The 23,380-nt window shown below is 29.6% G+C and overlaps 1 protein-coding gene across 3 annotated transcripts in view; it reads left to right on the top strand.

Moving 5' to 3' along the window:
- The first annotated feature begins 10,371 nt into the window (after positions 1 to 10,371).
- Positions 10,372 to 23,380, top strand: part of LOC107456523 (uncharacterized) — a 60,106-nt gene continuing 47,097 nt past the window's right edge. Inside the window, exon 1 of one of the 3 annotated variants that reach the window (XM_071183439.2) lies at positions 10,372 to 10,568. The gene's annotated coding sequence lies outside the window, so the exon portion shown is untranslated. The remainder of the gene's footprint in view (positions 10,569 to 23,380) is intronic. The other 2 variants (XM_071183442.2, XR_011637283.2) reach the window with 2 other exon arrangements.

Below are 23,380 nucleotides of genomic sequence, written 5' to 3'. Positions count from 1 at the left end.
TTTTTTGTGTGGTTATTGACCTATAGGTGTGTAGTTCACAGATAAAGAGTTCCTGTTTTATTGATGCTAAATTTCTCGGAAAGGTTTTTTTTTTGGGAGGGAGGGATTAGGACAAATTGGGGAACAAATTTTAGTAGGAGGTACTTGCTTAAATTATGTAGAAGTGGGTTTCCAACTTACATGAGGCTGGGGGCCACAATTAAAAACACAAATCAAATGGCAGGGCTGCTACTTTATCAAAATTTTATGTTTGAAGGAACATTAAATATTACTGTCAGATTTTTACCAAGTTGTTCAAAACAAAAGGATTAAATTACAAATTAAAATAAGTAGATTTTTAAAAGTATTTGATTGCCTATTCAGGCTGCAATAACATTAATGTGCACCTATGCATTAAACGATTAATGTGCAACAGATACCCAATTGTTAAGATATAAGACTATAAAAAGATTGGTATTAAAACTTACATAGTAGCACACAAAATGTTTAATGAAGAAAAGATATTTACATTTAAAATTAACAAATGTGTGTGCGTAGATATTTTCGCCCAAAATAAGTGGTTTCAAAAAGTTAGATCGGAGAATTTCTTCGAAGATTTTTGATGCACACGTGCTACATTATATTCACAAAACACACAAAAATTAAATAGCAACATACACAATTATTTTGTATTTGAGTGAATATTTTCTTGGATGCAAAACCTAAGGAATAATTTTTTCATTTTGACCTTTTATAACATTCTATTTATAAGAAAAAGGTTCTTATACGAACAAACTAGATATTAACATTAAATTTTACTGTTTTGAACTTAATGTTAAGTAAACTAGCTATTTACAAGGTGAAACTTATAAATATCAGTTGAATGAAGGGCCGTGGCATTTGAATTTTTTTACCCTGGTAAGTGAATCTCCAACAAAGTACAGTTTTTTGGGACAAATACAAAAGAAAAATAAAGTGAACTGTAACATAATAGGTTATGTACAGTGCTGCCACTCCCCAAGGAAAACCTGGAGAATACAAGGAATTAAAAAATCACCTGAAATGGCAGGGAAGTTTGAATTTTTTTTTTCTTTACAAACTGGGAAAATACAGGGAATTATGTTACTTATTTTTCTCTTTTCAAAATGCTGACCACTCAAAGCGTAATCTATGAGATATTTAACCATGATATTTCAGCTATACTATATTTAATTTACTTAACCATTATTTAAATATGTTCAGCTATTTTTCCAGCAATTAAAACTAACGATCTCATCGTAAGCGGTGGAGCTTACAATCTGCTAGCATTTTAAAACTTTATGCGACTATCGCTTTATAACGAAAAGAAACTATTGCTGTTAGGAAAGCTTTTAATATAATTTCGTTTGGAACGAAATTATTATTACATGATACTAATATTACTTGTAGATATGATAATTACTTTGTACGAATGTACTTCTATGTAAAACTATAAATTTTTGTCAAGAAAAAAAAATTAAATAGTTAACTTTTTGTATATTTAATAAAAGTATTCTATTATCATAAAGTTTTATGAGCTTGCAGATACCTTACTATGCTTGCGACATCAAAATACATAATTGTACTGGCCCCTAGGATTTATCTTTTTTTTTATTTCATTGATCACATTTATGTATAAAAATTCTTGTATATTTTATTTCAAAATATAACTAGAATTTATACTTGCAGGGGTCGCATTCCCCCTAAAATTCCTAAAACTATGTGCAGACCCTAAAAATCTGATAAAATTTTGTTGGTGTTCCTAAGAGTTACAGGCTAAATATAAATAAAAAAGCAATAATCTAAAATATAAGAATTTAACTACATTAATTAAGACTGTTTTAATTTTGCCACATGAGAATTCTGATCCTGAGAGAGGTTTTTCGATAAATAAAGCAATGCTTAATGTGAGTCACCATGAGAATACTATTATGTCTCTTAGACTAATCAAAGATACCATTCAAAATTATGGAGGAGTGTTGAAGATCACCACACTATTGAGGGCAGTAAAAGAATCTCACAAATCATATCAAGAATATATTCGAAAAATGATCATGATTAATTTGTTTTTCTCTAACTTCTAATATAAATTGCTGATTTGAAATCTAATAATATCACACAACAGTTTTTCTTAATAAAGTAAGGTAAAGGGTAATAAAGTTTTGATTAAGAAGGTAAAAATTAAATAAAAATCCAAGTTGGTGTTAATTTATTTTTTCTCTTGATTTATTCTCACTTTTGTCTGTTCCTGAATTATGCACTTAATTTCTGATAGGTAATATGTAAAGTTGAAATTTCATTTTTACACTTTAGAGATTTCATTCTTGACTTAATTTCAGAGCTTTATTTTATGGCTTGCAATTATTTATATGTGTGGATGAATTGTAATAATCTTCTGTTATGTAATAAACTACCGTGTGATCTGTTTTTATCCTAGCAAAATCATATATTACCCCTAAAATGTTTTGAAAAAAGTTCCTAAAATTACCCTAAAATTTTAAGAAACTTTGCTGCTATGGCATCACTTTTATTTGAAAATATTTTTCTGGTAGAATAATAAATATGATTAGAGATAAAAGTACATAATTATTAATTTAAATTATGCTGCGTATAATTAATTTAGAATTTCTAAAAATATAAATTATTTAAATTTATAAAGGAATTAATATTTTGAAATACGTCATTAATGATTTTATTCGAGCAATTTTTAGGATTTTGACTCACAATCACCCCTAGTAACTAGTAAAATTATGCTGTGTTTTAAGTTATTTTTTTAATTGAGATAGGCAACTCAGTTTTAATTTTATAAGATTTTTGTGCATCACTAATGCTACAACCAGGGACATATACTCTTTCTTTTTCATTGCTTGCTATGCCACTAAATACAAGTAAAAGGTATATCAGTGAAAACGTCAAATGCATTTAAAATTAGTTATGCTTCGAAACATCAAATACAATAGATTGTAAGAACTGTACGAAACGATTCCTTAATTTTATGCAGACAATAAATAAAACTATTGAAATTATCCTTTTTCCCAGAAAATACTTTTCTTTTAATTTACAGTGACATTTTTTTTTTTCAATAGATTTTTTTTATTGTACATAAGAATGATGAAACTTTTCAAAAACATTTTTCCATATATTCGAAAATAGTATAATAATAAGAGACAGTTTTTTTACACCAGGATTTTTAAAATAATTAAGTTTATGGATTTATTGCTTTGTAATGAGTAAAGTAATTTTGAGTCTTAATGATTATTAAATATATATTCAACTCAACTTATTATTTTAACTTAATTTTATATTAATTTCAAAATTCTATATCATATTTTACAAGTTAAGAACTGCATAGAATTTTATTTCAAATGTCAGCTTCATAATTAATTCAAGTTTACATTTAAATTACAAACTCGCTGTGTTAGCTGTATTTTTTGCTTCCTGATTTGCATCAGATGCCAACAATTTAATTTGAATAAATTATCAGTTTTTATAAAACAAATTGTTGTAAAGAATTTTATCTAGAATATGCAACAAGAAATCTGCATTTGCAATTACTGAATATCTCTTAAAATAGTGCTTATTCCAAACAAACATTTATTTTAACATTTGATATTAGTTTGAAGCAAATTATATTAATGATTTTTATAAAGAGCACTATTTGAATAAAATACAGTATGAAATGGCTATATTGATATGTCCATGTCTATTTTGAAATTTTTTTTTGAAGGCCTCTTTCTCGAATTTCTAATAATCGAGTTGCAAATGCCCAAAAAACTTAACAAACAATGAAGGTAAGTCGTCAAAAATCTAAAAAAATTTTTTAATGATTTTCAGTGTTAAAGGTATGTTAAATTTTTTTAAAAAATCTAAATAGATATATGTGGTATAGTTAATTTACGGAAATGCCTGTATTTTTTTTAATAAAAAATATTAAAGCACTTTTAATCGAATTTCTTAATTAGATTTAAGTACCTGTGCTACTCGAAACCTCTTCATCTCAAATTTTTCGCATTTTCCATGAGATTCGAGATAAACAGGTTCGACTGTATTAAAAAAATAACATTTTAAATAAATTACTTTATAATATTGACACTTTTTTTGTACCTACCTATACTTCATGAAAAAAGAAAGACTCAGACCCGGCAGGGCACTCCACAGGGAAAACCCGGAAAGTACAGGGAATTTAAAAATCACCTAAAATAACAGTGAAAATGCAGGGAATTTTGATTGTTTTTTTCTTTACAAACTGGGAAAATACAGGGAATTTTATTTCTTATTTTTGTCTTTTAAAAAATGTTGACAACTCAAAGCGTAATCTATGGGATATTTGACCATGATATTTTATGGTCAAATATCCCATAGATTACGCTAAACTGTATCATTTATTATAGCATTACTAATTACTTAAGTATGTTCAACTGTTTTTCCAGCATTTAAAACTAATAAATATAGTTAGCCCAATATAGCACAGTAATTGTTGTTTCCTCTTAATATATTGTGTATAATATGTACAGCAAATTTTTTTCTTCTCCAGATTTGAGTGGCCACTTCGTTAATTTAACGTGTATTGATTGTTAGCTTGATAAGAAAACACTGTTTTGCAGTTAAGAGCTCTTTAAATGCTTATTTTTTACTTAACCTTACTCTGACATGACAGAACAGCTGTCTTTTAGATATTAATTATATTATATCATAGATCTGTTTTCGCAATGGAAGAATATTAACTGCTGTCTTATTAGTTATTAAATGTTTCATTTATGCAATAAAAAAGAATTTTAATTTTTAAAATCTTAATTATGAAGATAAAATTAGTCTTAAGAAAAAGTCTTTAATGAGGAAATAATTGAATCATGTTCCATTTATATCTCAATTTTGTCAATGGGATTTTATTTTTACTTCAATATATTTTCAATATTAAAAAGTCTCACAGTGTAACTGATCGTAAAGTCAAGGTTCCCAATGGAACCCCGAAGTCAAGCATCACTGACTGCGGTCAGTAAGCGGTTGGGTGCCCACTTTGATCAGCCTGCGTAGGGACAAAGGGTGCGCTGCTCAGTTGACCAATGGATTTCCTCATTCCTATCAAAACACATTTTTGTGAAATATTGTATAAACCATCTAAGAAAAAGTATAAATGGTTCTTTCGATATAAATAGTTGGAATATTGAATTAATTTTTTTTTGAACTATACGTAAATATTGTATTACTTATACCCCCCCCACACACACTTTCTTCCTGCGCAATTGTGATGTATTAAACACCCTTTTACTGCTTTAAATGTGTTACTAACGTAAAAATCTTAATATTCCGCTTTTACATCTATCTGAACTAACCCCCTTCTCGTTACGTTAAATATATTTCGTAAGTGAAGCAGAAAATTTTTTACATTTTGTTATTAAGTGACTGAAAAATGCTTTTTTTATGATCTGAAACAAAGTCTTAATCCTTCAAAAAAAAAATTTGTGTTCGAAAACATGTTTTTTGTTCTTGAAAACCCTTATATTAGTGTATGAAAGTCCATTCATTTAGACCAGAGGTCGCCAAAGTGGTCTATATAGACCCCCAGGGGTCTATTTAACAAAAGCGAGGGTCGATCTGAGACAGGGGGGCGAATGGGGGTCGATCCGAATCGGAAGGGTCGATTGTGGGTCGAAAAAAAAACAGATCTCAATACGCAAATCACACATACCTAATTAAGTATGTAAAATTTGTGAATTTTTTTTTATAATTGACTCAATATCAGTTTCTTTATAAAACATAAATTAATAAACATATATTTATTGGGGTGAAACAAGTATTTACGTACCACCGCGCAGTGGCACGAACTCAGCGCAGTCATGCATATTTGCGCTTGTCCAAATGTCACGTGTGACGAGCATCGACGTTACAAATGCAAATATCATACGCAGTTTCAGCTATCTTTGCAAACTGTGTTGAATATTTGCAGTGTCATTATTATAACTTTTATAGTTTTGGATAATTAGTTATTGTTTCGATAAAACCATTCGTTTGGTTTGGATATCAATTTTAATTATCAATGCACAAAAGAGAAGGTAAGCATTAGTAATATGGATAAGTACAGCCCGCGACAAAACTAGAGCACACTTTGTATTTTTTTACGAAAATTACAAAATTGACCAATTTTGACGAAAATTAAAATTGACCAATTTTGAACCTTGCAAAAAAAAACACCAGGCACACCCATCTCATTGATCAAGAAGCAGTAAATCTTTAGTTACTTTACTTATTATATCTACTTATGCATAATTACTTATTATTTAATAATAAGGTATTTAAATTTCAATATTAATATATTTTTCATAAAACTATTGTTACACAATGTACTATTACTTTAATAAATGTTTAAAATCATAAAATAAATGCACAAACACAGTATCTAATAGAGTTTTATTTTAATTAGCAGAAAATTACTTTTGTGGGGGTCGATGGAGATTTCGAAAAATTATATAGGGGTCGATGATCAAAAAAGTTTGGCGACCCCTGATTTAGACAAATGTAATATAGAGTGTTCAATGTTTTCTCTTCGCATTTTACTTGAGACTTTTTCTACAATTAGTACCAAAAATGATATAAAGCAATATAAGAAGGAGTCAATTCACCATGAGCACAATTTCTTTAAACTTGAGCATTGATCTGCAAATGCTATCTAAATGTTTAATTAGTGGCAGTTCAAATAATACGAATGCACCTGAGGGAGAAGGATTCGCTCATTGCAAGAGGAAGGTGTGGTATGAGCAATGCGTGTGTGAGATACTGGAATTCCCATGCTTTTTTCTTTTCTTTTTTAAATACGAAAAATAACAAAATATTTGGAGGAAGTAAAAGCTGAAAAAATAAGTTTTAGAGGTAAAGACTTTTTACCACCGAAGGGAGAAAAAATTAAATAAAGACCTAGAAAGTGTTCTCTCAATTAATAAAAATTATAAAATAAATTAAAATTTTGTATAATAAATTAAGACGTAAATTTAGTTCTATGCAAAGTTCTTTTTTATTTCTAAAATTAAGTTAATTACAATTAGAATTATTACAATTTAATTTTATTTTATAGCCGTCTACCCAATTTTTGGGTTTACGACTACCAATATTCAACTATGAAGTCTTGTAATTTTGAACCCAATCCAGAAGACAAGGGAACTCCTGGATCAAGTATTGGGAGAAATTTGCCTTCATGGTGAACTTTTTGATGGAACTAAACCACATTTGAGTTACATGTACTAGAGGATGTACTAGAGGAAGACCACGAGAACCTCCCACGATTAGCACTGTGGTCGGTGCATACTGGATGCGGAATTCGTATTGACCAAGCATCGCTGGGATTTGAATCAAAGAACCATGCAATAATAATTTTTGAAAATATTTATTATTTTATTCAAAAAAATTTTGAATTGTAAGGTATACAAATTTTTGCATCATTTTAAAGAATATAATTTTATATGGCAAAATACAAAATTTGAGCAAAATTGGTCGAATATTTCTTGAGAAATTGAATTCCCAAAAGGTCAGATATTTGAAATTAAATTTCTCAGGAACTATTCGACGGATTTTGCTCAAATTTTGTATCTTGCCTTGTAAAATTATATTCTTTAAAACGAGGCAACATTTTATAGACTTTACGACTCAAAATATTTTAGATCTTTATTAGGTAAAATAATAAATATTTACTAAAAATTATTTTTTCCAGGGAATGATCTTAGGATAAATGAATTTTATAATTGTGTGCTGAAATTTCTCAATCGCTTAAAAAATTCTCGAGCTATCGAGAAATACTCAAGAAGTAAAATTAACATTAAGGGGTCGAAACTTTGGAGCGCCCTCCTTCCCATCATATTTTCCAGCTGGCGGTATTTTGGGGATCAAAAATCCGAATCCGTCACAAAAAAAAGGAGAAAAAGGTATGTTTATTAGGAGAAAATACGTTTTTGTATCTGAATTCGTAATATAAAATATAGTCTGCACTTATTAATTAGTATATTTAAGATCACCCCATCGAAGATTGCGTTCTAGAATGTGACGATCCAATCATTAGATCAAAAGATACTTAGTGTGGTCCGTTTTTTTTTGTTGTTTCTTTTTTGCTTATTGTACTGTATATTAGGGATGAACGAAATAAATTAAGTTTGATTAAATTAATTTAATAATTAATTAATAACTGGTATCTTCAAAAGTGTAGTAATGTGGTGAATTAGAAATATTTAAGCATAGTTGACAACTCTTATGCAGTCGGCAAAATTTTTTTTTATTTACACTCCATTTTCTAATGTCTCTCAAATTTTCTGCATTTTGAAAATGTAAATTTTACTTTTTTTATAACCGGCGTTGAACAGCCAATCCAATTCTGAGTTAACATCTTTCAACAACTCCATAACCTTGTAATTTTGAACTCAACCTAGAAGACAAGGGAACTCCTCGATCAAGCAGTGGAGAAACTTGCCTTCGTAGTGAAGTTTTTGATGGAACTAATTCGCATTTGCGTTATATGGGAGAGAAGAACCTTCCACAGGGTTTCTGACCCATGATTCTTCTACCATTGTCTACTCTATTTTACGTCAGTACAGTGGCCGAGTGCAGAATTTGTATCGAATCTTAGTCACCTCATTGGGATGCAAGCGCTCTATTCCCTGAGCCACCACGGCTCAAATAGAAATTACAATTTTGTACCTACTTAGAACGACGTGCGTAAGAATAGGCTCTCCTGTCTTGCACGGACAATGACGTCTTGAACTTTCGCTGGGTTTCAGCCTGATTAGCATTGTAGGTTATTAAGTAATGCAAAATAAAAGATGTTAAATATTAGATAGTACAAAGAAGACCAATTTTCCATTGAGTTCAGTTTTATTTGAGGTGATTGTGTAAAAACGCTAAATTCTACTTGTGAACACTATATTCCAGTGATGATTTTTTGAATAAGGAATAAAAATTGAAAACGCGTAAAACATTTTGCGTAATAAGTAATTTCTTCTGCAATTTTTTATTTGAATCTTCTGCATTTTTTTTTTTTTTAAATGAGGGTTGTCAGTAAACCTGAATTTTTTTATTTTCAGTTAGTAGTAAGGCCCGGATTTTGATGACATTTGCATTTTTTGCATTTTTCGAAATTTTTTGTCCTTTAGAGCCTTTTTTTAGATTTATAGGGCATTTTTCTTTAAATTTTGGTGCGTATTTTGCATTTTAAAGCAGTTTTTAAGTTTTTTGTAAATTTTTTCCAATTTTTATTATTTTTTTTATCAATTTTTATTATTACACTGGCTTCCAAACAATGAAGAAAATCTCTAGGATTTTAACAGGGAAAGCAACATCTTTTCAAATTTAAGAAGAATTGTCAGTAAGTGAGACCGTCTTTTTCAAGTACGCACCAATAACATCAGTAGACGTTGAAAGAAGCTTCTGCAGGAATGAAAATTTACTTTCAGACAAGAGACGCTCGTTTACATTTCAAATTATCAAAAAACATTTAATAAGCCAATGTAATTCTGACATTTAGAAATATTAGGAGGTGGAAGTTATTATATTCATTAAAGTTTCTATACAAAATGAAAATGCTTTGGTGTCAATATATTTTCCTTTTTTTGTTATTTTAGGATATAAGACACATTTTTCAAACTTTAATGAAAGCAGAATAAGTATTGCATTGCTTTATATTTTTTAAATGACTCGCAATAATTTTAAAGAGTAAAACATTGTTTTAGTTCAATATTTTTACTTTATTTAAGGCATTTTAAGCACAATTTTCGCATTTTTAGAGTATTTTTAAGGGCATTTTTTGCACTTTTTAAAGGCATTTTTTGCACTTTTTAGGGGCATTAGTTGAGATTTTTTAGGTCATCAAATTCCGGGCTCTAGTTAGTAGCCAGTGGCTGGTAGACTCTAATAGCTCAGTAGCCACTTTTTTTGCCCGGTTTAAATTATATATATAAATATATTTCTACGGTTATAAAAAGTTAATTCAACAATAAAAATAGTGTTAATATGTGACAAAATTTAGTTAAGTATACTGATTTGACGTCACCGTGCAAGAAAATTAGTTGCACATTAGAAAGAAAAAAAAGCGTGGTGAAAATGTGACCGGTTGTTTATTTAACTCTCGCCGCTTCTTCTTGTTGACTTGCCACGTGGCGAGTGGTTATTTTCATGTCTAGTTAACAGTTATGTCTTTGCAATTAAACATAATTATTAAAAAAGTAATTTTAGTCTGTTCATGTAAGAAAGCGGATATTTCATCTGCGCCGACTTCCTCACTCGCTGCATCCGTAGTATTTTCTTCCCTCGATCAATTTTCTAAATTTCTAACTGATTAATAATTTTGTGAGAGAAAGGAAGAAAAAAAAAAGTAAATAGAAACAGTCCAAGACTTTCGAACTTTGAACTGTGTAGTCCAGCAAAGAGAAGTTCTGTTCTACTTGGTGCGTTGCAGAAAGCGACAGAGGAAGTCGATTTTGGGAAGCGGAAACAAAATGCCTCCTCCAGAAAGTTTAGGCTGAGTGTGCTGGTCATTTTGTTCTTCCGCAATCATACTTAAACCATTCGAGAACGCAAAAAACATCTTCTCATAGGTGAGGATGCATTTTCTTTTAATCCCTTATAACGTTCTTGCTTGTTTTTTAAAAATATTGTATGTATATTGTGAGAAAGAGACCGCTATACTTCTTTTGTTTACGTAACGTGCATAGTTTTGAATGTAAACAATAATCCTTGGCAGTGTCTGGCAACAGTCACACTTCGAAAGTGTTGTGCAAAATTAACGGTCCTCATCGGTGACAAAATATAACAAATGGCAATTTAAAAATTGCCTGCCGCTCGCCAACTTTCTCGTCGAAAATGAAATCCATGTGTATTTCATTATTATTTAATAAATGTTGAATAATTATGAATATAACTTTATTTTTGATAAAATAAAAATTATTTCACGCTTATTTCTTGAAATTTTTCTTCCTTTTCGGAATGAACTTAGTAATGTTTGCGATATTTTGAGAAATGCTTCACAAGAAATGCTTTACCTTATTAACATCAACATTTATTTTATTTAGATATTAAAAAATTTTCCTTTTTTTTAAATGTTACTACATATTAAAAAAATCAGTGCAAGGAATACCGAGAAAGTGTATGCCAGGTAATGGCTCGTTACCTTAAATAAATAAAAATAATAAATAAATTAAAAACAGTGTGAGAAATACCGAGCAAGTGTACACATTTCTTTCTGATTATTAACCTGATTGATCCAGCTATTTTTAATTATAAACACATCTTCTGGTAATGTGACATTCCTTTCACTAATTTTGCAAGCTGAAGTGCTATTGACCGGTATTCCTTACACTGATACCCGTCTCCTGAAATTATTTGCGCATTTTCATATAGCCTTGCTCTCTTTTTAGCCTCAGTCTCGTTTAAGAAAGATTTTATAGTTTATACCTATCTCTTTTATACTTCTAAAATATAAAGGCTAAGCACCTACTCGTTAACCGTCGTAGCTGATGCATGAGCAGTGTTTTTTCCCATATCTGTGCTTGTCTTCTTTCTCGTTCATTTCTCCTATGCGCAGACCACGGATAAAGCTGAAAACATCCACAGACCACGGATAAAGCTGGAAAAAAATATTTTCATTGGAACAAATTTATATTCATTGCTTGTGCACAAATTTAAAACTTTCAAATTGAAAATCCTTAAATATTCAGTTACTAATGTCAGCTTATGTGGTTTGATTTTTATATATTAAATAACAAATGTACTTTTGAGAAGAAATTGGCATTTTGCAAAACAGAAAAATACTTTACAATTATTAGTATATTTTTGGTATAATATTTATTGCTCTTAATGTAAAATCATAATATTTAAATTATAATAACTTCAATGATTTTAAGACGGATAATTGGAAGGCTTTAATGGTTTAAAAAAGGGGGGGAAATCAAAAATAAATTGAATGAAAAAAAAATGGAAAGATTTCTATAGAATAATCCACATGCTATGCTTCATTAAATAATATTTATATATGATGAGCACTTAGCAGTTATAGGTAAAAACGGTTTTAGTTGTAATAGGGATTAACTTTTAAAATCGTTTTCTACTTTTTTAATTTTAAGCTTTTGTTTTGAATGCATACATTAAAAAATAACATGCATTACATGGATAAATTAAAGAAATGTTCATACATTAAAAAGTTCGTAAATTGTGCTGAATTTTAAGAAAATTTTAGTACGTTTGTGTCCATATAGAATTTGATAGATTTTAATTTTAAAACATACCCTTTTTTCCTAATTGCATGAAACTGTATATGAAAATTGTTTCAAAATATTTGAAATTGTTAATTTTCACGTCAAGAAATCGTAAATATAAAAATAGTTTACCTTTTTTGTACCTATTTTTTACTCAGCATTCATGTTTTCTTTAAAAAAAATTTTTTTTTTAATTTTTCTTTTAACTATTTATTTTAAATATCTAATTATTTTAAATTTTTTAGAAAGTAAAAAAATATCGATTAGAAAATTTTTATTAAAAAAAGAATTTTATAACAAAATATAAACAAAATTTAACATATTTTTTCGATAAGAAGTGTATAAATTTTTTTAAAAAAAAAAGAGTACCTTGTATAAAATTTTTTAAAAAATTTTTTAATAAAAACTTTAAGACATGTACTTCAAAAATTTTTTTTTGAAAAAATTAAATATCTGCTGAGAAATCTTTTTTCTTCATATGGCTATATTCATTAAAAATAAATTTTGAAATGAGAAAAAACATTTCCATAAATAACAAAATTTTAAGATCGTTTTCTAAACAGAAATAGCAAAAATTTGAAAATAAGTTTCAATACATTTCTTACCGAAAATATGCATGCTAAGTCTGCATTTTCTGTACACTAGAAATTGAAAATCTTGAGGACTTACAAATGAAGTTAAACTTAATAATAAAATAAAATAAACAATAGCAACGTTTCTTATGTAAATTAAAACGGAAAAAAATAGTTCGATTTTTGTTACAACTAAAGCAAAAAAACTTTTCGCTTTCGAAGTGGGGGTAATTTTCTGGTGGTGATAGAAGTTTGTTAGGAAAGCTATGCACCCTACATTTTATATTTTAGATATGATAAAAATCAAAGTATTTTCTTCTTTTTAAACTACTGAAAATACATAGCTTTGACATTTTTATTTTGTATTATTATTTTTTTATTTTTGCCTCTGTTAATTTAATTTGCCTGAAAAAGTCATTGGTGATGAAAATAGGTGAATTTTGATTAGAAATAAATAAATGGGAGATAAAATTTACCAGCAATATTCCGGAAACAGTTTTGGAGAGGACACAACTTGAGAAATTCACTTAGGGATGAAACTTGGTATATTAGTTGTATAACTTTAAAGTGTGCTCGCCTCAAAATGACAAGGCGCACCAGAAGGCCGATTTCGAGAAAAAGGTGTTTGAAAATTTAGGCATACTTTACATACTACTAGTTAAATCTTCTCCGATAACAGAGCAGTGGTCTAATTCCTGGAAACATGACTAACAATGAGACGGAGCCGGGTGTCTTAAGGGATAGAGCATTCACCTTCCATTGAGGTGAACCGTGTTCGAATCCCAGCGATGGCTGGTCGATGCGAATTTTGCACCCTGCTTGCACCGACTAAGATATCCGTGCTGACATAAAATATCCTCAAAAGTAGAGGGATCATGAGTTAGAGTCCCCTTGTTGTCAGGTTAACCGTGGGAGGTTTTTTGTGGTTTTCCTCTATATATGTAACGTAAATTCCGGTTAGTTTCATCAAGAAGGTTCAGAAGTTCCCTTGTCTTCTTGATCGGGTTTAAAATTACTATATATATATATATATATATATATATATATATATATATATATATATATATATATATATATATATATATATATATATATATATATATATATAGTACCAAGCATGCTTGGGAACTAAACACTGGGGGTTCCGCGTTCAGCTGACCACCTGACTGGAACATCTGCTTCTGCACCCCAGAGCCCAAGGTCAAGAAAACTGAGATGGGCACAGTAGGCCTTGGCCCTCTAGGGCTGTCGTGCCGCTGAGTTTAGTTTTTATATATATACACCGAAGAGCCATTACATTATAACCACCCTCCATCTATAACAATGGGCTCGCCCAGGAACAATGTTTTCATGGGGCACATTATGACCCATAATCCTCATAGAACAATCCCTGACGTCAGTAAGCTACTTGAACATAGTTGCAGACCAGGTTCACCCATTCATGGCAACAGTTTTTCCTGCGGGGGATGGTGTTTACCAGCAGGATAATGCACCATGTCATAAGGGTCGAATCGTCATGGATTGGTTCGAGGAACATTCCCGTGACTTTCAAGTCATGTCTTAGCCCTCAAATTCACCTGACCTTAATCCAATAGAGCATTTGTGGTCCTACTTGGAAAACCAAATTCGTGCTACCACGCTACCCCCTCGCAATGTGAGGGAATTGCAGGACCAGTTGGTGAGCGTTTGGTACCAATTATCTCAGACTACCTATCAGCACCTTGTGGAATCAATGCCACGGCGGGTGCTAGCAGTTTTGAGGGCTAAAGGTGGTCCTACATGTTATTAGCAGGGTGGTCATAATGTAATAGCTCTTCGGTGTATATATATATATATATATATATATATATATATATATATATATATATATATATATATATATATATATATATATATATATATATATATATATATATATATATATATATAACAACGAGACGCTTGGGGTTTGAATCAAGCACTTGACTGTGTTTTCTATTTAAAAAAATTTTAATTAAATTTTTACTCTTTACAAATAGTATTAATTTAATTTTATTTTGTTTACTGAATTTTTGATTCTTAAATATTACTTGACATTTGAATTACAGTATTTTTCTTATGCTCTTTTTAAATGAATATCTTTATGTTTACAAATGGTATTAATTTTTACATAAATTGTTTTATTATTATTTTTTTTGTTGCTAGATATTATTTGACATTTAAATTCCAGTTATTGTTAAATCCGTTGATGGAAATAATATAAACAGTGGTTATAATACTTAAAAAGTTAAGTTTTCCTCCTCCAAAATGTACTAATATGGTGTAACTTTGTGGCATTTTTTTTTCGTAAGCAGTTAAACATATCTAATGCAGTGTTTACGGAACTCTGCATAGTCAATTGAGCAAAATAGAGAAATAATCCTTGTGATGACTATTTTAAAATAAAAACTACAACTCGTCAATTTTTATTAAATTGATAAGATATGATTTGTGCAGATCTAAACTCTTAAAATATCGAGAAATATTTTTGAATGTTAATGAAGTATGTTTTTAAGTAGATCTACTTCAAAAACATTCTTCAAGTTATTTTTTATCAACTGCGTAAGGTGCCAAATAATTTTTTGTTTTCAATTGTTTCATGATGATTACAATTCAGGTTATAGTAACAAAATACATAGTATTGACAGAGCTCATTCTAGACAGAAAAAAGGGCAGGGTGCAAAAGTTTAAAAAAAGGGCATTATTATTCTAAAAAGGCAATAATTTCTTTCTATGGGCTTTACACGTTCTATTAAAAAACATTGTCAGTTAGTAAAAGAAAAAATAATATTTTTATTTTACAAAAAGTAGCAAAGCAATCATATTAATTACTAATTTTTATTAATAAATTAACATATATATCGAGTTAATGAGCTAATTTGATTAGTAATTTGCTTAAAATTCATGCATATATTAATAAAATAATAAATGTATGTTTTTAAGTGTCTCTAGTTATGATTTAATAATTAAAAGATTAATAATAATTATGATTTAATGATAGTGGAAGTAACTGCAAACTTTCAAAGACAAGTGCAACAATGGGGTGTGATTGCTATTTTTCCTTTCCCATATAAATCTATGTATTGACAGCAATGACAAACTAAATAAAAAGAGTTGAAAATAACAAAAGTATAAGAAATCCATTGTAGAGTTTGGGGGACAAATAAAGAAAGGTTGAGGAAAGAAAGGGCAAAAAGGGTATGGAGTGTATTACATCAGGGCACTAATTTACATTAGGGGCAACAGGGTGGATTCTTTTGACTAAAAGGGCAGCAGAATGCTGCGCCCTGTTTACCCTGCCTAGAAAGAGCTCTGGTATTAGTTAATAAAAAATTAACTATTTAATTATTGCAAACACTATAACTATATAAATATTATTACCTGAATCAATATTATTAAATCGAAAGATTAGATCATTTCTGCAGTGTATACATCAAGCAATGTGTAATGATTTGAAAAGTACAATAAATAAAACAAAAATAAAATTTTTACTATTTGTTAACAACAACAAAAAATGGAAAGAAAAACAGTCCACCGCATGGTTCGAACCCCAGTCGACTCCTTCACACTGACATTATCAAAGTGAACATTTAATAGTATAAGTATGCTTGGTATTTCGAATGTATTTCTCTTAAAATTAGCTGGATAATGCACTACAATATTTTAAGGGGTTAACACCCCTCATGAATACTAAAGGAAGAAAACAATGTGGATAAAGGACAAATAAAGTACAGAAATAGAAATAGTATAGTTTTGGTTATTTAAACTAGAACCTTCCTCAGTGCTTAAGAACCAAATGATGATCATCACATGGTAATTATCATTTTGTGTTTAGACACTGCGTCCATGCAGCACAAGGAATATCCTATTTTTTTTCTTGAGGCTTTACTGCTGTAGAAACTTTTCGTGACAAATTTTGTTTTTCCTCCAGTGATATTTAAAATTAAAAGTTCAGAGAAGAGACAAACCTAGTGCGCGAACCGTAAAGCTTAAGATTCTGAATATATTTTTTTTAATGAAAACAAATTATTGCTCGATTACTTCTTCTCTGTGTAATCTTGAGTTATATTGGTATTTCGAAACTCCCCCCCCCGTATTTGAAACTTCATGGTTTACCTGAATTCACTTTTTATATTCTTTAAATTCTATGTTCTTTATTGTAGACGAAAAAGAATTTGCTATGAAGGTATTCGCCTGCGTCCTCTTAATGTAAACTACTCATTAAAAAGTGCTATGTCCTTAGGCGTACTCTCTCCCTCTCAGTTACAAGCGCTCCGGAAGAAATATGAGTAGTTTGCCTGGTTATAAAATAGAAAATAAAATTATATTTGGCGAAGTAAATTCTGCTTGTGGCAGTCTGGAAAATATTGAAATTGCAATCCAGCACAAAGCTGCAATTAAATTTCAAGTTCTCTAATCATTCAGAAATAGGACAAAATTTCTATTGGCGATAAATGTTTTGTGATAATGTCCCGATAAATTCTGCGTATGGAGTTAAAAAAACATTCATAACTTATATTGTCGACTCCCGGTGGCTGAGTGGTAACGCTTCGCGCTTCCGTGCCACAGGTCCTGACTTCCATCCTCGGGCCGGGCAAGGTTGACTTAGCCTTTCATCCCTTCAGTGGATCGATAAATGAGTACCAAGCATGCTTGGGAACTAAACACTGGGAGTTCCACGTTCGGCTGACCACCTAACCAGAACATCTGCTTTTACACCCCAGAGCCCACGGTCAAGAAAATTGAGATGCGCAGAGTAGACCTTGGCCCTCTATGGGCTGTCGCGCCACTGAGTTTAGTTTAACTTATATTGTCATCCAAGGCAAATCTCGAAATAAGATAAATAAGAGTGCTCTAACTACTTGGAAGGTTACATGAATTCTAGTTGACGATAAATTTCTTTTTGACGATAATATCGTGATAAATTTTACTCCGGAAACGATCGAAATTTACAATATCTTTTAGTCAGAAGTTTCCAGAATTCCCATAGAGATTTGAGCTTTCAAGCTAGTCGGAAAGTGATCGAAATTTCGATTACAAGATTCCATCGTTGCAGACATGAAAGCAAGTTATTGAAAACGCATTAATAACAAAGTGGGCAAATTTTTTTTAAACAAAAGGAATCTACTTGAAATTTAAATAATTTATTGATGGATTCCATATATTCCTTAGAAAGTGAGAAAGATAAATAAACTAATTATAAAATAAATCCTTTGTATATTCAGGAAACTTTACATTCACATATTCCGTTTTCATAACTTTGTGAGTTATGTTAAAACATTGAAAGATAGCTATCTTAGCCGATTTTAACATTCTTCATTTTCAGTTTAAATATTTGAATAAAATATTAAAAGAAATATCTGAAGTATGAATGGAAGGGAAATAACTTTTAAAAAGTAAAAGTAACTTTTAAAAAGTAATACCTTGAATTTAGAAAAACAAGAACTGCCTGAAGGGTGTCGAAAAATTCATGCAAAATAGGCAGCCTAGGATTATTAAAAATGGAATGCTATAAGAAAGTACAGCTGATTTTTATTGTTGAGAAAATATTTTGAGCATTGCTGTGTTATTTCACGTTTTGCTGATCAAAATTGACGGTCCAGTTCATATGATTTAACACTGTTTAGACTTGTGGATTTTTCAAAGTCTAAGACTAAAAATCCCAACGTCACCTACGCTTTAACCCCTTAACGATCAGTTAATTTTCAAGAAAACGTTTATAACAGTGCCTATTTTTTTAAATTTGGATTTGTATTACATATTTGATTAGTTCTAACATCTGGTTTAAAATACTCTATCTACAATTACCTTAAAAATATCCTGGTACTGCCATCTGGTTTGTAAAAGGAGAAATGAAATGTTTTCCGGACAAAAGAAATGAATTAGTTTAATTCTTATTGGCGCGTTACTACTGAACACTCCAGCCCGTCAATATCAGGGGAGTGAGAAATAGAGGGCGAAACCTCACCCAGTCATTTTCACGGGAGCGAGAAGGAAGGAGTTAAAGAATGATATTGAGTATTGTATTAATAAAACTGAACCACATTTAATTAAAATCGCATTATGTTTCACATTATTCAGCCACATTTATGTAAAACTACATTGCCTTTTATTATTCAGCCACATTTATTTAAAACCATATTATGCCTCATATTATTCAGTCACATTTATGAAAATCAAAATTATGTTTCATATTATTTAGCCACATTAATGTAAAACTACATAATGTCTCATTGAGAAATGCGAAAAGATTTTAAATTCCAGAGTCCTTGTTTAGTACCCCTTTGTTGCCCTTCTGCTTTTTCTCAAAAAAGTATCTAAAACTTTATTCCTGTAATGAAACGTCAAAAATGTGTCAAAATTTTTCAAAAGCTTTTCATTTAGTACCAAAATGATTTCCAAAGATTTTTCTGTCCGCATTAACACTTATTACCGTTCATAACTTATATTTTTCGGGGTTTGAAAAAGTCCTTGAAAGAGGATATTTTGCACTCCGTGTGTTAGAATGTACTAATATTAACTAAAATACAAAGCGTGTTATCTTCAAGTAAACATATATTATTTTTTTTTTATCAATGGAATTGGATATTTGACTGTCAAGAAATAGATAATTGTTGCAATCTGAAAAATGTGTCCCCAATAGTTTCGTTAGGAAAATGGACAAAAATTTGAATAATTTACTCTTATTAATATTTATTTTGTGTTTTCGCTCCATTTCTGGATGTGAACTGTAAACTTTTTGTACAATTATTCTAGAGAAATCACTTAGGCTACAGAAATCAGTTAATCTATAAATTATTTAGCTAATTTGCAGATTAACTAGGGTGATCCGGGAAAATGATAATTTTCTTTTCCTTTTTGAAATTACTTAGGTAACCCGCAAACTACCTAGATAATCTGCACATTACCAATTAGAAACTAATTATTAATTAGGGTGTTCCTTTGAAATGCCATTTTTTTTCCTTTTTGAAATTACTTAGGTAACCTGCAAACTACCTAAATAATATGCACATTACCTATTAGAAACTAATTATTAATTAGGGTGTTCCTTTGAAATGCCATTTTTTTTCCTTTTTGAAATTACTTAGGTAACCAGCAAACTACCTAAATAATCTGCAAATTACCTATTAGAAACTAATTATTATTTAGGGTGTTCATTTGAAATGCCATTTTTTTTCCTTTTTGAAATTACTTAGGTAACCAGGAAACTACCTAGATAATCTGAACATTACCTATTAGAAACTAATTATTAAGTAAAGTGATCAGTTGAAATGCCATTTTTTTCCTTTTGAAATTTCTTAGGTAACCTGAAAACTACTCAGATAATCAGCACATTACCTATTAGAAACTAATTATTAACTAGGGTGATCCGTGAAAATGTCAATTTTTTTCTTTCTTTTTGAAATGACTTAGGTAACCTGCAAACTACCTAGATAATCTGCACATTACCTACTCGAAACTAATTATTAATTAGGGTGTTCCTTTGAAATGCCATTTTTTCCCCCTTTTTGAAATTACTAAGGTAACCTGCAAACTACCTAGATGAACTGCACATTACCTATTCGAAACTAATTATGAGTAAGCATAAGATCTATGTTCGAACATCAGCAACGTTTCTGCATCCCTAAATCAACATAACTTTATTTATTTTATGCTTTTTTAGAAAATCAGTTACTACAACAAAACAATCATTACAATTGATGGAATCAGTCATCAAACACTTTAAAAATATATAACAACGAATCAAGAGTTTAAAATCTTATTACAATTAAGGAAATTAATATAAGGTCATTTATTTATTTTTTGGCATCTTAGGAATTAAATTAATAGAATCAAACATTCAAGAAATTAGTTGCCAGAATGAGAGAAACAAGACTTTGATCTTTAACGATTCGAAGACCATTATCAGCACATTACCCAGGTAAATTGCAAAAAACTTTTGATTTTCCGCAATTTACTTAGGTAATGTGCTGGTTAATGCACTATACTTTACAGCACTTACCGTATGGTCCAGATTAATGCACTATACGATATTTTAATCCATACTATTTTTCAATTATAAATTTCGAAACATTAAATGATATATTTGTATTTTGCCAAGAATAATAAATACAATCTAAAGAAAAATTACTTTTTAACATTAACAAAGTACAAGTTATCAATATTTTGATAGATATTAGCCTGAGAAAGCTTTTTATAATCTTCGACATTTAAATTCGTATTTTTTTTTTTTGATCCTCACATTCTGGATAATCAGAGTTAAAATTTCATTTGACAGTAATTATAACGAAATATGGAATAAACTTGGAGGTCCCGTTCCTTGCTCACTGCCGCCCACCAACTTCCATGATTGCTTCAGATTAATTTTTGTTTTTTGGCCATAGAAAAATTAAACTACAATTAAAGCGTATTTATTTCAGAGATCTCAAAATGTTATATTCTATTAACACAGACTTAGTTCTCCATTCTGTTGGGATCATAGGCGTAGTGTCGGGGGGAGGGGGCACGTGCCCCCTCAATAATTTTGTAAATTTTTTTTCCAGAATTGCTTATTACTTTAAAAAAAACACAAAAAATATTTTTCATTTAATTAAAAAATGATAATTTTCGACAGTTTCGATAGTTTGTTACGACATATTAACGTTTTATAGCGTTAAACAACTTTTAACTTGTGTGGACTTTCATATTCTTATAAAGTATGATTTTTTAGATATGATCAAATTTTAGTAAAAAGTACAGGCACTTAGGGTGCCGGTACTTTTTACCAGAACATGTTACTGAAAAAGAAAAAACTCATATATATATTTTTACTGTAAATATTATCATAAAATCACTGAATCAATCTTCATTAAATAAATATTGCTGAAAAAATTATGACATAATATTTTACGTTAGAAATGGATTTTACTGATGATACACCCAAAGCGCCGGTACTTTATATCGCAATTTTTTACCGTGCAGATAAAAACCGTTATAGCTTATATAGATTTTAAGCTGATGACAGCAAAATTTCTGGATCTTCCTTGTTAACTACCATATGATTTATCTGACCAATAAGAATGCACCGACTATAATTAGACATGGTTTTAGACTATTTTTGTTTTATGTCACATAAACTCGAAAAAATGCTTTTATAGATAGCATTCACTTACCTGGCATATGGATAGTAACTTTTAGGATATTGATTTCTGTATAGTATTTCGAACTTAAATAAGGAGTTGTTATTACAAATTCGTAATTTCCTTGGGAATTTCTGCAAAAATTTTAAGACGCATTCTATCAACAGGAATTCGTACTATCTGTATTAAAGTTTGATTGACATTGCTACAAAAATTGAATTATTTTAGTTTGATAACACGATTTATCTTTTGACTTCAAAGACCAGGTTAGGTTTCTTATCATGCCAAAGCTATAGGCTCACTATATATTCAGCATTTAACTTAGTACTAGTTAGAATATTTCACCTAGTTAGTTGTTTTTGGAATGCGATAAGTTTTAGAATTTTAAACTAAGGGCATTTGAATGCTAGTGAAAGAGAAGCACTCGCGCAGCAAAATTATTAACTTTAATGTGTCATCAAATTAGACCTGGATTTTTATGACATATACATTTTGTTTTTTAATTTCACAGCATTTTTGTGGGTTTTAATAATATTTTTTTTTTCATTTTAGGCTTTTTTTTTAAGTTCTAGGATATGGGTTATATTTTAAGAGTTTTTCTACATTGAGTAAATGTCGGTTTTATAAAATGTTTATGATATTTTTTCCTTTTATCATGAAATCCTCAAAATCCCCTACGATCTTGATTACTCTATGTGTTGTTTTTCACCCCACTTAACATTTATATCTATACATGCTGCCACTGATAACATTGGATATAATTTATACAAACTTTATATCAAAAAAAAGTTTCTGATTTTTATCGTGCCAGTTCGTAAATAAAATTCAAGGGTTTTATTTTAGGCATTTCTTTCACCAAGTTCCAAGTAAACGGACTTACAGTTATAATTGAAATAGACTTAAAGCTTGAAAGTCCTTTTTTTTAAAATAATTAAAAAATAGAGGAAAAAACGGCTGTATTGTAAAACGCATGTTTTTTCTTTTACAAGAATATTTTTTTTCTAAAGTTTCAGACGGTCAAAACTAAAGCTCATCACATATCAATTTAAATATGGCAATTATTTTTGCGTCAAGCGAGAACCACGGCTTTAACCATATTTTTTATTCTTCCTCCATGTAAGCTATTTAGAGATCACTTATGGTTGACCTTTTCATACAAAGCCAAAATTTCTTTACGATGTAAATTAATAAGTTACAGCTTTAGTATGGGGAAAAACTAATAATAGATTTAGAATTTTTTTTAAAATTTGATTAAAAAAAAATAATACAAAAATTTTTACATTATGAAATTTTCTTTTTTTTTTTTACTACATTCAAGCACGTGCTTATAAAGTAAACAACTCGAAAGAAATCAATACATTTTTCAACAATAATGAATAAATAGTTAATATTTAAAGCAAAATAAGTGAGAAAAGTGGCATTGCAATAGCTTTAGAACAAATTGGAA

This window comes from Parasteatoda tepidariorum, chromosome 7 (assembly GCF_982258835.1).
Source record: "Parasteatoda tepidariorum strain Cologne lab strain chromosome 7, Ptep-v5.0, whole genome shotgun sequence".
NCBI classification, from domain to species: Eukaryota; Metazoa; Arthropoda; class Arachnida; order Araneae; family Theridiidae; genus Parasteatoda; species Parasteatoda tepidariorum.
Note: the sequence above shows the minus strand (reverse complement) of the source record. Positions and strands in the feature narration are given on the sequence as shown.